General features: G+C 40.7%; 1 pseudogene; it reads left to right on the forward strand.

The window, feature by feature from the left end:
* Positions 1 to 8,437: 8,437 nt before the first annotated feature.
* LOC124040669 lies at positions 8,438 to 12,831 on the forward strand (annotated as a pseudogene).
* The last annotated feature ends 312 nt before the right edge of the window (positions 12,832 to 13,143 follow it).

Genomic DNA, 13,143 nt, shown 5'->3' on the forward strand with positions numbered 1-13,143 from the left:
CTATACCGTATATGTTTAAATCTAAAAAACTATACCGTATATGTTTAAATCTAAAAAACTATACCGTATATGTTTGAATCTAAAAAACTATACCGTATATGTTTGAATCTAAAAAACTATACCGTATATGTTTAAATCTAAAAAACTATACCGTATATGTTTGAATCTAAAAAACTATACCGTATATGTTTGAATCTAAAAAACAGAACATTTTGGTATATTGTAAGATTTTCAAACAGCAGTGATGTGTGAATGAGTGAGCTGTTATACCGTATATGTGTGAATCGAAAAACCCCCACCCCCAAAATGTGCTCTTTTAACTTAAATTAAACCTAAGGGACCGGTACGGCAGACAGTGTGATGAACTATCTCAATAGAAACTCAAATGACAGTTGTCATCATAGTCTCTCTCTCTCTCTCTCTCTCTCTGATTTTATGAGTTGGTTTCTACAGATGATGAGCATCCTATAACATTGGTCATTTTATCTAGTATTTTTACTGCTTGATGTGTGAATCTAAAAAAGTATACCGTTTTTTGAACTAAAAAGCTTTACAGTATGAAGTCATCTGTCCTTCCTGTGTGGTAGTTATTGGAGTTTACAATGCCATTCCATTCTGGCTTTCTTTAACCTCACTGTTCCGTCTATGCAAAAAATACCTAGTTTAGCCTTTGTACATACTATTTTGTATTAGTAATATGTATTGAAATAAAGTGATTAGAATCAATGATGAATGGGGATTTTTTTGGTTGATTTTCCAGCATAGGGTAATATTGTATTTTTTCTTCATCAGTAGAAAGAAAAACTAGAAAACCCCTATAGTAGTCTTCTCATGTAGTCCTCCTGACGTTTTCACTCCATTCCCTGGCATCCACAGCAATTCGGCCTCGCATCCCAGCACCTCAATGTCAAACATAGAATGGATGTTTTCCACTTGTTTTACCAGTGTTTTTCAGCTCTTTGACCAAATGGTTGAAAAAGAACATCCCAGTCTCAGTGCTCTAACTTCCTTCATCCTGCACTGGAAGGCTATCACATCTCAGTCTCAGTGCTCTAACTTCCTTCATCCTGCACTGGAAGGCTATAACATCTCAGTCTCAGTGCTCTAACTTCCTTCCATCCTGCACTAGAAGGCTATCACATCTCAGTCTCAGTGCTCTAAAAAACTTCCTTCATCCTGCACTGGAAGGCTAAAATCTCACTCTCAGTGCTCTAACTTCCTTCCATCCTGCACTGGAAGGCTATCACATCTCAGTCTCAGTGCTCTAACTTCCTTCCATCCTGCACTGGAAGGCTATCACATCTCAGTCTCAGTGCTCTAACTTCCTTCATCCTGCACTGGAAGGCTATCACATCTCAGTCTCAGTGCTCTAACTTCCTTCCATCCTGCACTCAAATGACAGCTATCACATCTCAGTCTCAGTGCTCTAACTCTCCTTCCATCCTGAGAAGGCTATCACATCTCAGTCTCAGTGCTCTAACTTCCTTCATCCTGCACTGGAAGGCTTCACATCTCAGTCTCAGTGCTCTAACTTCCTTCCATCCTGCACTAGCTTTATCACATCTCAGTCTCAGTGCTCAACTTCCTTCCATCCTGCACTAGAAGGCTATCCATCTCAGTCTCAGTGCTCTAACTTCCTTCCATCCTGCACTGGCAAAAGGCTATCACATCTCAGTCTTGCTCTAACTTCCTTCCATCCTGCACTAGGCTATCACATTGTCTCAGTGCTCTAATTCCTTCCATCCTGAACTAAAGTGCTAGAATCAATCTCAGATTTCTCAGTGCTCTAACTTCCTTCCATCCTGCACTGGAAGGCTATCACATCTCAGTCTCAGTGCTCTAACTTCCTTCCATCCTGCACTGGAAGGCTATCACATCTCAGTCTCAGTGCTCTAACTTCCTTCCATCCTGCATCCAAGGCTATCACATCTCAGTCCCAGCACCTCAATTCGAACATCCTGAATGGATGTTTTCACATCTTGTTTACCAGTGTTTTTAGCTCTTTTCCAAATGGTTAAAGGCTATCACATCTCAGTCTCAGTGCTCTAACTTCCTTCCATCCTGCACTGGAAGGCTATCACATCTCAGTCTCAGTGCTCTAACTTCCTTCCATCCTGCACTGGAAGGCTATCACATCTCAGTCTCAGTGCTCTAACTTCCTTCCATCCTGCACTGGAAGGCTATCACATCTCAGTCTCAGTGCTCTAACTTCCTTCATCCTGCACTGGAAGGCTATCACATCTCAGTCTCAGTGCTCTAACTTCCTTCCATCCTGCACTGGAAGGCTATCACATCTCAGTCTCAGTGCTCTAACTTCCTTCCATCCTGCACTGGAAGGCTATCACATCTCAGTCTCAGTGCTCTAACTTCCTTCCATCCTGCACTGGAAGGCTATCACATCTCAGTCTCAGTGCTCTAACTTCCTTCCATCCTGCACTGGAAGGCTATCACATCTCAGTCTCAGTGCTCTAACTTCCTTCCATCCTGCACTGGAAGGCTATCACATCTCAGTCTCAGTGCTCTAACTTCCTTCCATCCTGCACTAGAAGGCTATCACATCTCAGTCTCAGTGCTCTAACTTCCTTCCATCCTGCACTGGAAGGCTATCACATCTCAGTCTCAGTGCTCTAACTTCCTTCCATCCTGCACTGGAAGGCTATCACATCTCAGTCTCAGTGCTCTAACTTCCTTCCATCCTGCACTGGAAGGCTATCACATCTCAGTCTCAGTGCTCTAACTTCCTTCCATCCTGCACTGGAAGGCTATCACATCTCAGTCTCAGTGCTCTAACTTCCTTCCATCCTGCACTGGAAGGCTATCACATCTCAGTCTCAGTGCTCTAACTTCCTTCCATCCTGCACTGGAAGGCTATAACATCTCAGTCTCAGTGCTCTAACTTCCTTCCATCCTGCTATCTTGAACCACTCAAGGTAAGAAACTCTTTCTCTATCAGGCTTCAGCCATAATGCTGAAGGACTCGATCACATCAATTAGTTGATTTAGCTTTGTTTTAGATTTAGTTAATTAAGAAATGTTGGCCTCCTGAGTGGCGCAGAGGTCTACGGCAGTGCATCGCAGTGCTAAAGGTGTTACTACAGACCTGGGTTCAATCCCATGCTGTGTCACAGTTGGCTGTGACTGGGAGACCCATGAGGCGGCGCACAGTTGGCCCAGTGTTGTCTGGGTTAGGGGATGGCTCTAGTGACTCCTGTGGTGGGCCGGGCGCATGCATGTTGACTTTGGTTGCCAGTTGTACAGTGTTTCTTCCAACACATTAGTGTGGCTTGGCAGGGCTGTGTTTTGGTGGACACGTGGCTCTCAACCTTCACCTCTCATGAGTCTGTACGGGAGTTGCAATGACAGGACAAGACTGTAACTACAAATGGGGGATAAAAAGTACGAAAAAGAAAGTTTGCCAAATTACCACATCTCTGTTTTAGACTAAACTGACTTTCTGACCAAAACGATCTTCTTTTATACTCTAATAAAGCCTAGATTCAATCAGATCAAGCATTATCCGGCGATAGCAGACAGAAGCACAGCGGATGTATAAAGCTGTAATGGAGATGGAACTGCATTGTAGCTGTCAAATCTGTGAGCAGCTGCTCTTGCGATCAATGTCACGAAGCCACACCACCCCACTCACGTTAGAAGTTCAGACTGAGAAAGTGTATGGCAGGCTATATAGACATTATACGCTCAAAATTAAAAAGCATTCAACAAAAAAGCATTCAACAAAACAATGAGGGTTTCTATCATCATAATAGAGGTGTAGATTCCATCTCACATTCCCATGTTCCATCAAGGCTGCATGGGATTTCTCCTAATGCAACTTCATGCACAAAAACTTGTGAATTATACATGGGGAAATGTCATTCAGATGAAAACAGCAGGCAGACGCTCCCTTTGGATAGATAATTCACAACTGTAATATTTAGACATTCACATCAACCATATCTAAATTAAACTTGTTGTGGGTGAAAAATACTTTCTCATTTCAATGGTTGTTCATGAATTTTGCAACCTTAATTAATACTCAAAACTTGCCAGAAGTCTCAGGGGTTGTGTTAAAATCTAAACAAAATTGATCATTGTGCTGAGAAATTTTGATTATCCAAAATGTGCAGTACAATAGTTTCATGAAATGTTTTACAGTACATGCCCAAAATCACAAGTTTGTTGTACTGTAGATGCTAAGCCTATACAGATATAGGATCTTAATTTGAGCCAGTTTGCTACAGCAGGAAACTAATCCTGCAGCAACAGGAAATATGAATTTTTATGAGAATTATAATTCATTGACATTTCTGTAGGGGTTGATGTGCATTTCTCGAAAGGCTAAATCAAGTCTGAAATTTCAATGTGGAAATTACAAACTTCAGAAGTGTTTTTGAACCTCAAATGTTTTAAACATTTTAAATGTTCTGCATTGCAGGAAAGTCCCCCTCAACAGGGTGATCAAATTAAGATCCTACATCTGTAGGTTAGTTGGCCTGTATTGTATTTGTTCAATGTAGAGCTTGTGTTTCTAGTAAGTCTTGAACACCAAAGTTTATGGGATATGTGGGACTGGCCAAAAGCCAGTGAAAATGCAGAGCGTCAAATTCAAATAAATTACTCTAAAAATCTAACTTTCATCAAATAACACATGTAACATACCAAATTAAAGCTACACGTGTTGTGAATCCAGCCAACGTGTCAGATTTCAAAAAGGGTTTTCAGCGAAAACAAACGACGCTATTATCTGAGGGTAGCACCTCTGTAAACAAAGAGAGAAAAACATATTTCAACCCTGCAGGCGCGACACAGAATGCAAAAATAAAAATCATGCCTTACCTTTGACGAGCTTCTTTTTTTTGCACTCCAATATGTCCCATAAACATCACAAATGGTCCTTTTGTTCGATTAATTCCATCGATATATATCCAAAATGTCCATTTATTTGGCGCGTTTGATCCAGAAAAACACCGGTTCCAACTTGCGCAACGTGACTACAAAATATCTCAAAACTTACCTGTAATCTTTGCCAAAACATTTCAAACTACTTTTGTAATACAACTTTAGGTATTTTTTAGAAGAAATAATCGATAAAATTGAAGACAGAATGATCTGTGTCCAACATGCAGACAAAGGAGTCCAAAAAGCTACCGCTAAACTTTGTCCAAACAAGTCTAACGACGTTTCTATTTCATCCTCAGGTACTCTAAAATGTAAATAAACTATAATAGTTCATACGGAAAGTAGTATGAAAATAAGTAAGCCCTCTCCCTCACGCGCCGAAAGAATGATATTGTTCCAGTGCTCTTCTCACCAAAACTCCAAATTCTGGCTTGTTTTTCAAAAACCTCTTGAATAAAGACTGGTGACATCTAGTGGAAGCCATAGGAATTGCAATCTGGGAGACAGATTTACATAGAAACAATAGGTTTCCATAATAAGAGCCTTGGTTTTCTTTGGATTCTCGCCTGCCATATCAATTCTGTTGTAGCCTCAGACATTATTTTAACAGTTTTAGAAACTTCAATCCTACCAATTATATGCATATCCTGGCTTCTGGGCCTGACTAACAGGCAGTTTACTTTGGGCACGATGTCAGGAAGAAATTCAGGAAACTAGACACTATCCCAGAAAGGTTTTAATAAGGAATTTAAAACTATTTCTACTTTTACTTTTTGTACTTAAGTGTATTTTAATGATTACATTTACTTTTGATACTTAAGTACATTTTAAGCCAAATACTTTTAGGCTTTTACTCAAGTAGTATTTTACTGGGTGTCTTTCCCTTTTACTTGAGTCATTTTCTATTAAGGTATCTTAACTTTTACTCAAGTATGATAATTGGGTAATTTTTCCACCACTGTGCAGGAGCAACTCCCACCTGGAATATATTGAAACTGGGTTTCTGTATAGCACTTTGTGGCATCTGCTGATGTAAAAACGGGCTTTATAAATACATTTGATTGATTGATTTATTGATTGAATGTGTGTTATTGAACCGTCCAGGCCAGTGGACCAGTTGCAGCCGAACATCACTGGGCTAGTTGTGTGTGTGTGTACCTGAGACAGGCTCCAGACTGCAGTATTGCAGCCTAATCCTTCAGCCCTTTGTTCCTGTCTTGTCCCCCTGGCCTGGCTCAGACTCTCCCCTTTCAAAGCCTGAAAACATATCTGGAATACTTTCACCACAGAGTCTCCCAATACAATTGTCATGTTTCAGTCAGCCAACCAACCTAAGAGCAGCAATTACAGTATTGATTAGAAGACCCAGGAGCTCCAATCAAGCTGTGTTGCTGTGTTACAGATGTATTGTCTGGATGTGGTATAGGGAAAAGAACACTGTTGCTAGGTCTCGCTCTCCAACCAAGAAGGTCATGACAGCAACTCTTTTCAGACTATGATTTGATAAAGTAAAGACAACACAACAAATCATTTTAACTCCCTCATGCGTCCTTGGTGTGCATAAGCAACACAGTTTCTCTTCGAAAACACACTATACCATGCATTTTATTCAAGAGTGATCAAGTTTAATATATTACAAAACAAGCAGACTGGATAGAAAATGGTCAAATATGCACCAAATGTGTTACAATTGATGTATTCAACCATGACTCACTCAAAGCCACAGGAAGTAGTTTGGGGGTGGGGATGCTGCGCCGAGGGGGTGCATGCAATGCAAAAAAAAAATGCACGCAGTGAAAATTTATACTATATATGTTTTCCAGTTTCTTTAAATACTTTGCAAATGCAACTTATTTCTTTGAGAACACTGAAATGGTCTATTCATTCCTTTTACATTTTAGTCAACACTCTTATTCAGAGCAATTTACAGTAGGGAGTACAAACATTTTCATATTGGTCCTCCGTGGGAATTGAACTGCTGGTCATCTATGAACATTTGAACATCTTGGCCATGTTCTGTTATAATCTCCACCCGGCACAGCCAGAAGAGGACTGGCCATCCCACATAGCCTGGTTCCTCTCTAGGTTTCTTCCTAGGTTTTGGCCTTTCTAGGGAGTTATGTCACATGGGCAGTTAACAAAATATATGGAAATGTTAGCTCTATGCAGGTGGAAAGGGGAGATTGTAAGGAATTTGTTTATCTGCCCTTTATTAAATATCAAAATTGGCAAAAGAAAATCATCTGAAAAAATATATATTATTTTCTTTTGTTGAACAAATTGGTGACCGAAGCGCCAAAATAGTTGGGGAAGAGATTTTCGATGTGTCGATTCCATGGCAAATGGTTTATGAACTGATACACAAAACAACGATTGATTCAAAACTTTGTTTTTCCATTTAAATTATTATACAAAATTATTGCAAACAACAGAATGTTATGTATATGGGGCATACAACCATCTCAACTCTGACTATATTTTGCCACCAAAGGGACTGAATCATTAGATCACTTATTCTGGTTTTGCCCCATGTACTGTATCTTGTTTCTGATCGTAGGTTCAGGAATGGCTGAACAATCACATTCAAATAATCCTACAAAAAGCACTGTTGGGAGATTTGGAAAGTCATAGTCAATCAATCAACAATATAATAATGCTCTTTGGGCTCTATTCAAGTATATTGCATAAATTCAGCTTTACAGTGTGACTGAAATTTAAAGGCAATGTTCTCACCTTAGTGGAGACTGCATTCATGGTAAACGCTGCAGATGTCAGCTCAATAGGAAATGACGGGGGTCCCTGAGTGGAAAAAGCTTGGGAACCCCTGGATTACATAATAACATCTATGCTTTGGAATAGTGTACTAGTATAATAACTATGAAAGCATTTAGTAAAGAGAACACATGCTAACACATCTTTTTTTATTTTGTTTACCTTTATTTAAAAGGCAAGTCAGTTAAGAACAAATTCTTATTTTCAATGATGGCCTAGGAACAGTGGGTTAACTGCCTGTTCAGGGGCAGAATGACATATTTGTACCTTGTCGGCTCGGGGGTTTGAACTTGCAACTTTCCGGTAACTAGTCCAATGCTCTAACCACTAGGCTACCCTGCCGCCCCTATACGTTTCAGCGATACAGATTGAATAGAGCCCTTAGTAAAAATATTCATCTTAATTTACAACCTGTTGATACTATGCGATTAAAAATGTTCAGAATGTATATGAATTATCAGAGCAAAATGTAAAAATATACAGCAAATGGAAATCATAAAAGGGTAATGGGATGGGCTAAGAGTAGCTGAGGGGATTAAAGGCTTATGATCTAGTGTATAATACATAGTTATGACTGAAGACACTATATATAAAACACTATGTATAATTTATACCGGATATGTTTTTACTACTATCTATCCAGATGTAATGTCTATCAAATAAATATATTTTTGCTATGTAATTACTGTCTGCAAAAAGTTATTTTTGATCACCGAAGATAAGGGATTTTAATTTGATTTATTCGGATCCCCATTAGCCGGCGCCGATGGCGACAGTGAGTCTTACTGGGGTCCGACACAGAAACGACATCACAGACAAAATACTTTACCATTTACATACAATTAAAAACATTCACATGTAGTGTGTGTGTGTACATCTATCACATACATGTCAGTGTATACACACAACAAGTAGGTCACAGGGGGAGAGGCGTTGTGCCGTGACGTGTTGCTTTATTTGTTTTTTGAAACCAGGTTTGCTGTTCACTTGCGCTACATAAGATGGAAGTGTGGTGGATAGCCCACCCCTCTTTATTACTATTGTAAAGAGATCATATGCATATCTATGTCTTCTTCTCTTTCAGGTCTTCTACTTGCTGATTGTTGCTATAGGGGTATATTCAAAGGTTAAAAAGCAACAGGTATGACCAATTGTTTTCAGCATATACCAAACCATATTTGAAAATATGAATCAATACCTGACTTTCTACAATAAACATAGAATTCCATGGTTTGCTTTCTTGTTTTCCAATATCATTGTGAAACTGTGAAATGAATCACCAGTGGTGGTGCCCAGAAATATGCCCCAGCTCCTAGTAGGTTGTGCTAGTGGGTCACACCACATGGTTTTCTGTGATCATCTCTTGAAGACACGGTCAGAGACACGTTCCTGAACGACCCCGCAGAGTCATTCTGGTTGTGGTGGTCGTGGTCATGTTCTTCATCACCTTCTGCGGCTGCAGCGGAGCCCTGCGAGAGAACGTTCACCTTCTGAAGGCAGTAAGACCAATCATTTTCTAATCTCCTTTCCTCATTTCAACCCACCTTCATACTATGCAGTAGGGAGAAGTGCTCTAAAATTATGTTGAGCACAAATACTTTTTAGCCTTCTATTGGCAAAGGTCAGGACTAGGAACATTGTTATTGAGCAACTTCTTTCTGTACCTTCAGACCAAATACTTTCTCTGGGATACTCTTTATTGTCCATTCCTTACTTGTCCGTACCCACACTGCTCTCTTCTCCAGTTCTCCTTCAGTCTGACTTTGGTCTTATTCACTCAGCTGGCCATAGCTGTCCTAGGCTTATTCTACTCAGACCAGGTACTGTTTCTACACTGCCTGGGGTCTGGTACTGTACCTACTGTCTGGTGTCTGTCTTGTTCCTACTCTCTACCTGTGCTATCCTCCACTTCTAAACAGGGCAGTTAAACAATGCTCGCATCATCCTCTCCACATCCGCTAAATTATTCAAAATGTTCTGCCACTTCAAAGTGGAACCAAATGTTCCATTTCAACAAGATCCCTTAAAAGAAGTTTGCTGCTACTGACATTCTGGATGTGCACTGGCATGCTAGCATGAGGCCGGCGCGAGACAGCAAGGGAGGGAGAGGGGTGGTAGGGGAAGATTCTCCAGGGTAACCGCAAGCTCATTACCACTCTAAAAGCATATGGTATAAAACCAGTCATAGCACATTAGGACCCGATGCTTCCAGCCCATGGGCCCCTACGTGAAGCCTTCTCAACACGGGTCCCCTAGGGACCATTCCCATGTTCAAACAATCCGATTTACATGAACATAGTGCTTTACAAATGTCCTTAAAGATCTTACTCATCTGAAACCCCCATCTACTCTGTAACCCCACACCGGAGACGCTCTGGAGAAGTTTGAGAAAAAATCTATTGTGTACTATAGGGATGACCTGGCTCTGCAGAACCTCATGGACTACATTCAGAGAGAGGTAGACCATTTCACACAAAATTCATCCCTGTTAGTGAGCAATTCTCTTTTGCCAATATAATCCATCCACCTGACAGATGTTGCATATAAAGAAGCTGATTAAACAGCATGATCATTACACAGGTGCACCTTTTGCAGGGGACAATAAAAGGCCACTCTAAAATATGCAGATTTGTCACCAACACAATGCCACAGATGTCTCAAGTTGAGGGAGCTTGCAAATGGCATGCTTAATGGAGGAATGTCCAGAGCTGTTGCCAGATAATTGAATGTTAATTTCTCTACCATAAGCCACCTCCAACATTGTTTCAAAGAATTTGGCAGTACGTCCAACAGGCCTCACAACCGCAGACTACATGTAACAACGTTAGCCCACGACCTTCTTCACCTTATTCACCTGCGGGATCGTCTGACCAGCCACCCAGACAGTTGATGAAACTGTGGGTTTGCACAACAAAATACTTTCTGCACAAACTGTCAGAAACCATCTCAGGGAAGCTCATCTGTGTACTTGTCGTCCTTACCAGGGTCTTGATCTGACTGCAGTTCGGCATCGTAACTGACTTCAGTGGGGAAATGCTCACCTTCGATAGCCACCGGCACTCTGGAGAAGCGTGATCTTCATGGATGTATCTCGGTTTCAACTGTACCAGGCAGATGGCAGACAGTGTGTATGGCGTTGTGTGGGCAAGCAGGGCGAGTCTGTGGATCGAGTCCAATCTGATGTTGATGAGGGCCCTAGCTCTGGTTCTCTCCTTGCCTCAGTTAACCATACACAACTTGCTATCTGTAACCTAAAAAACATTTTTGGTTCCAGGAAGAATCCTTTTGGGTTCCATTCAAAACCTATTCCACAGAGGGTTCTACATATAACCCAAAAGTGTTTTTTACCTGGAACCACTTCGTTCTAAGAATGCACATACACAGGTGGAGTGGGGAACACAGGATTCTCAGAGTGGATCTGCACACCACAAAATCATGCACAGGCAGATTTTAGATTCAAGCCAACACTTGGTTAAAGCTCAACTGAACTGTTACTAATGAAATGGGCTGCGCTCTATTCTCCCTCCGTTTCATGCATCTGCTCTCACTACTCTCTCCATCTTTCTCTTCTCTGATTTGGTCCTGGACATTTCCTACGAGAGGGAAGTGTGTAAATTACCCATGAGTCACGTCAAAACAATTACATTACAATTCCAACAGCTTTGATGTGGAGTCGTTGTCATGAGAAGGAGTCACTCCCTCTTTTCTTTTCTCTCCCCTTTATTCAGCACAGTACACATCACCCCATGTTCTGAACACTGGCACAAAAAAAGGTTCCTATCGACGCATGTTAGAGAAAACACGATGTGTTAATTTAAGCAATAAATATCCGTCTAGACTATGTTTCCATTGAGATGTTTGATGAAATGTGCAAAGCAGTATAATTTTATCCACTGAGCATCGTAAAGCCATTCAAGCTTTGACCTTCAGAAACTGTTCTCAGTGAGGTGTATTCAGCTTTAAGAGATTTCTTCCACACTGTTACATCTTCCATATGTAACAGTGTGTGTTGGACTGAGTTAATACTCTGGTTGCGTCAAAAATGGCACCCTATTCCATATACAGGGCCAGGCCGGCTCCAGGCATAAGCGGTCGCTTATGGCCCCAGGCTGCTATGGGGCCCCCCGACCTAGTAAATGTTTTTATTAACTCAGTCAGGGTCTCAACTTACTGTTGAGCGAAAGCCTAGTAGAATACACAAGGTGCAAATTAAACATTTGGTTGGCTATGAAAAGCCAACTGACATTTACTCCTGAGGTGCTGACCTGTTGCACCCTCGACAACCACTGTGATTATTATTATTTGAACCTGCTGGTCATCTATGAACATTTGAACATGTTGGCCATGTTCTGTTATAATCTCCACCCAGCACAGCCAGAAGAGGACTGGCCACCCCTCATAGCCTGGTTCCTCTCTAGGTTTCTTCCTAGGTTCTGGCCTTTCTAGGAGTTTTTCCTAGCCACCGTGCTTCTACACCTGCATTGCTTGCTGTTTAGATTTTTAGGCTGGGTTTCTGTACAGCACTTTGAGATATCAGCTGATGTAAGAAGGGCTATATAAATACATTTGATTTCGTTGTGCAAAAGCAATTTTTCGCTTTTATATCAGTCACAGACAGTCACTCAATTAGCCATGTCAGTTGATCATTTTCAAATTAGTAAAGTAGTCTAGTCAGCTATCTAAACTTGTAGTAATCATGGCAGAATACCTACTGGGGCCCCCATTGATTTTGTTAGTCACTCTCACTCAGATAGCATTAACATCGCATAGGTCATGCAAAATGTCAGAAAAAATGTCTCTCTACCCCATGGCAAAATGTGTAGAACTGCAGAAAACCAAATCTTCGTCCAGACTGACTCAAAGAAGAGAACAGAATGGCCCGGCAAGAAGGAAGAAAACAGTGAGTGAAAAACTACTGGCTACTTGAGAGCCACTCCAGTCTAGGACATAATTCTATGCTTACACTGCACAGCCTCCGGAGAATCTTCTCATGGGCTGTGTATAGACCATATAGAAATGTGTTCCGTCTTACTCTTTGTTGGACATACATGACTCAAGGCTGACATTGGAAGTATCGTGACTTGTCACAAAATTATGTAAAACTATTATCTCTTATGGCTCCTAAAATCATATCCCTCTCTTAAAACCTCTTAGGGATAGGCGGGATGCAAATGTCTCAACTGGCCAATTGCCAGGGGAAATGCAGAGCGCCAGATTCAAATAAAATGATATCAAATTTGAACTTTCATTAAATCAAAAAAGTAAGATACTCAATTAAAGCTACACTCGTTGTGAATCCAGCCGACATGTCAGATTTTTTAAATGCTTTTCGGCTAAAGCATAAGAAGCTATTATCTGATAGCCTGCATTTATATTGACATGAGGATATTTTTTTAACATTATTTATAGATTTCAATGTAGAATGTTTGCTAATAAAATTTGGTCTATGAGATGCAACATTTACAGTGTTAC

Source organism: Oncorhynchus gorbuscha, linkage group LG01 (genome assembly GCF_021184085.1).
Source record: "Oncorhynchus gorbuscha isolate QuinsamMale2020 ecotype Even-year linkage group LG01, OgorEven_v1.0, whole genome shotgun sequence".
Lineage (NCBI taxonomy): Eukaryota > Metazoa > Chordata > Actinopteri > Salmoniformes > Salmonidae > Oncorhynchus > Oncorhynchus gorbuscha.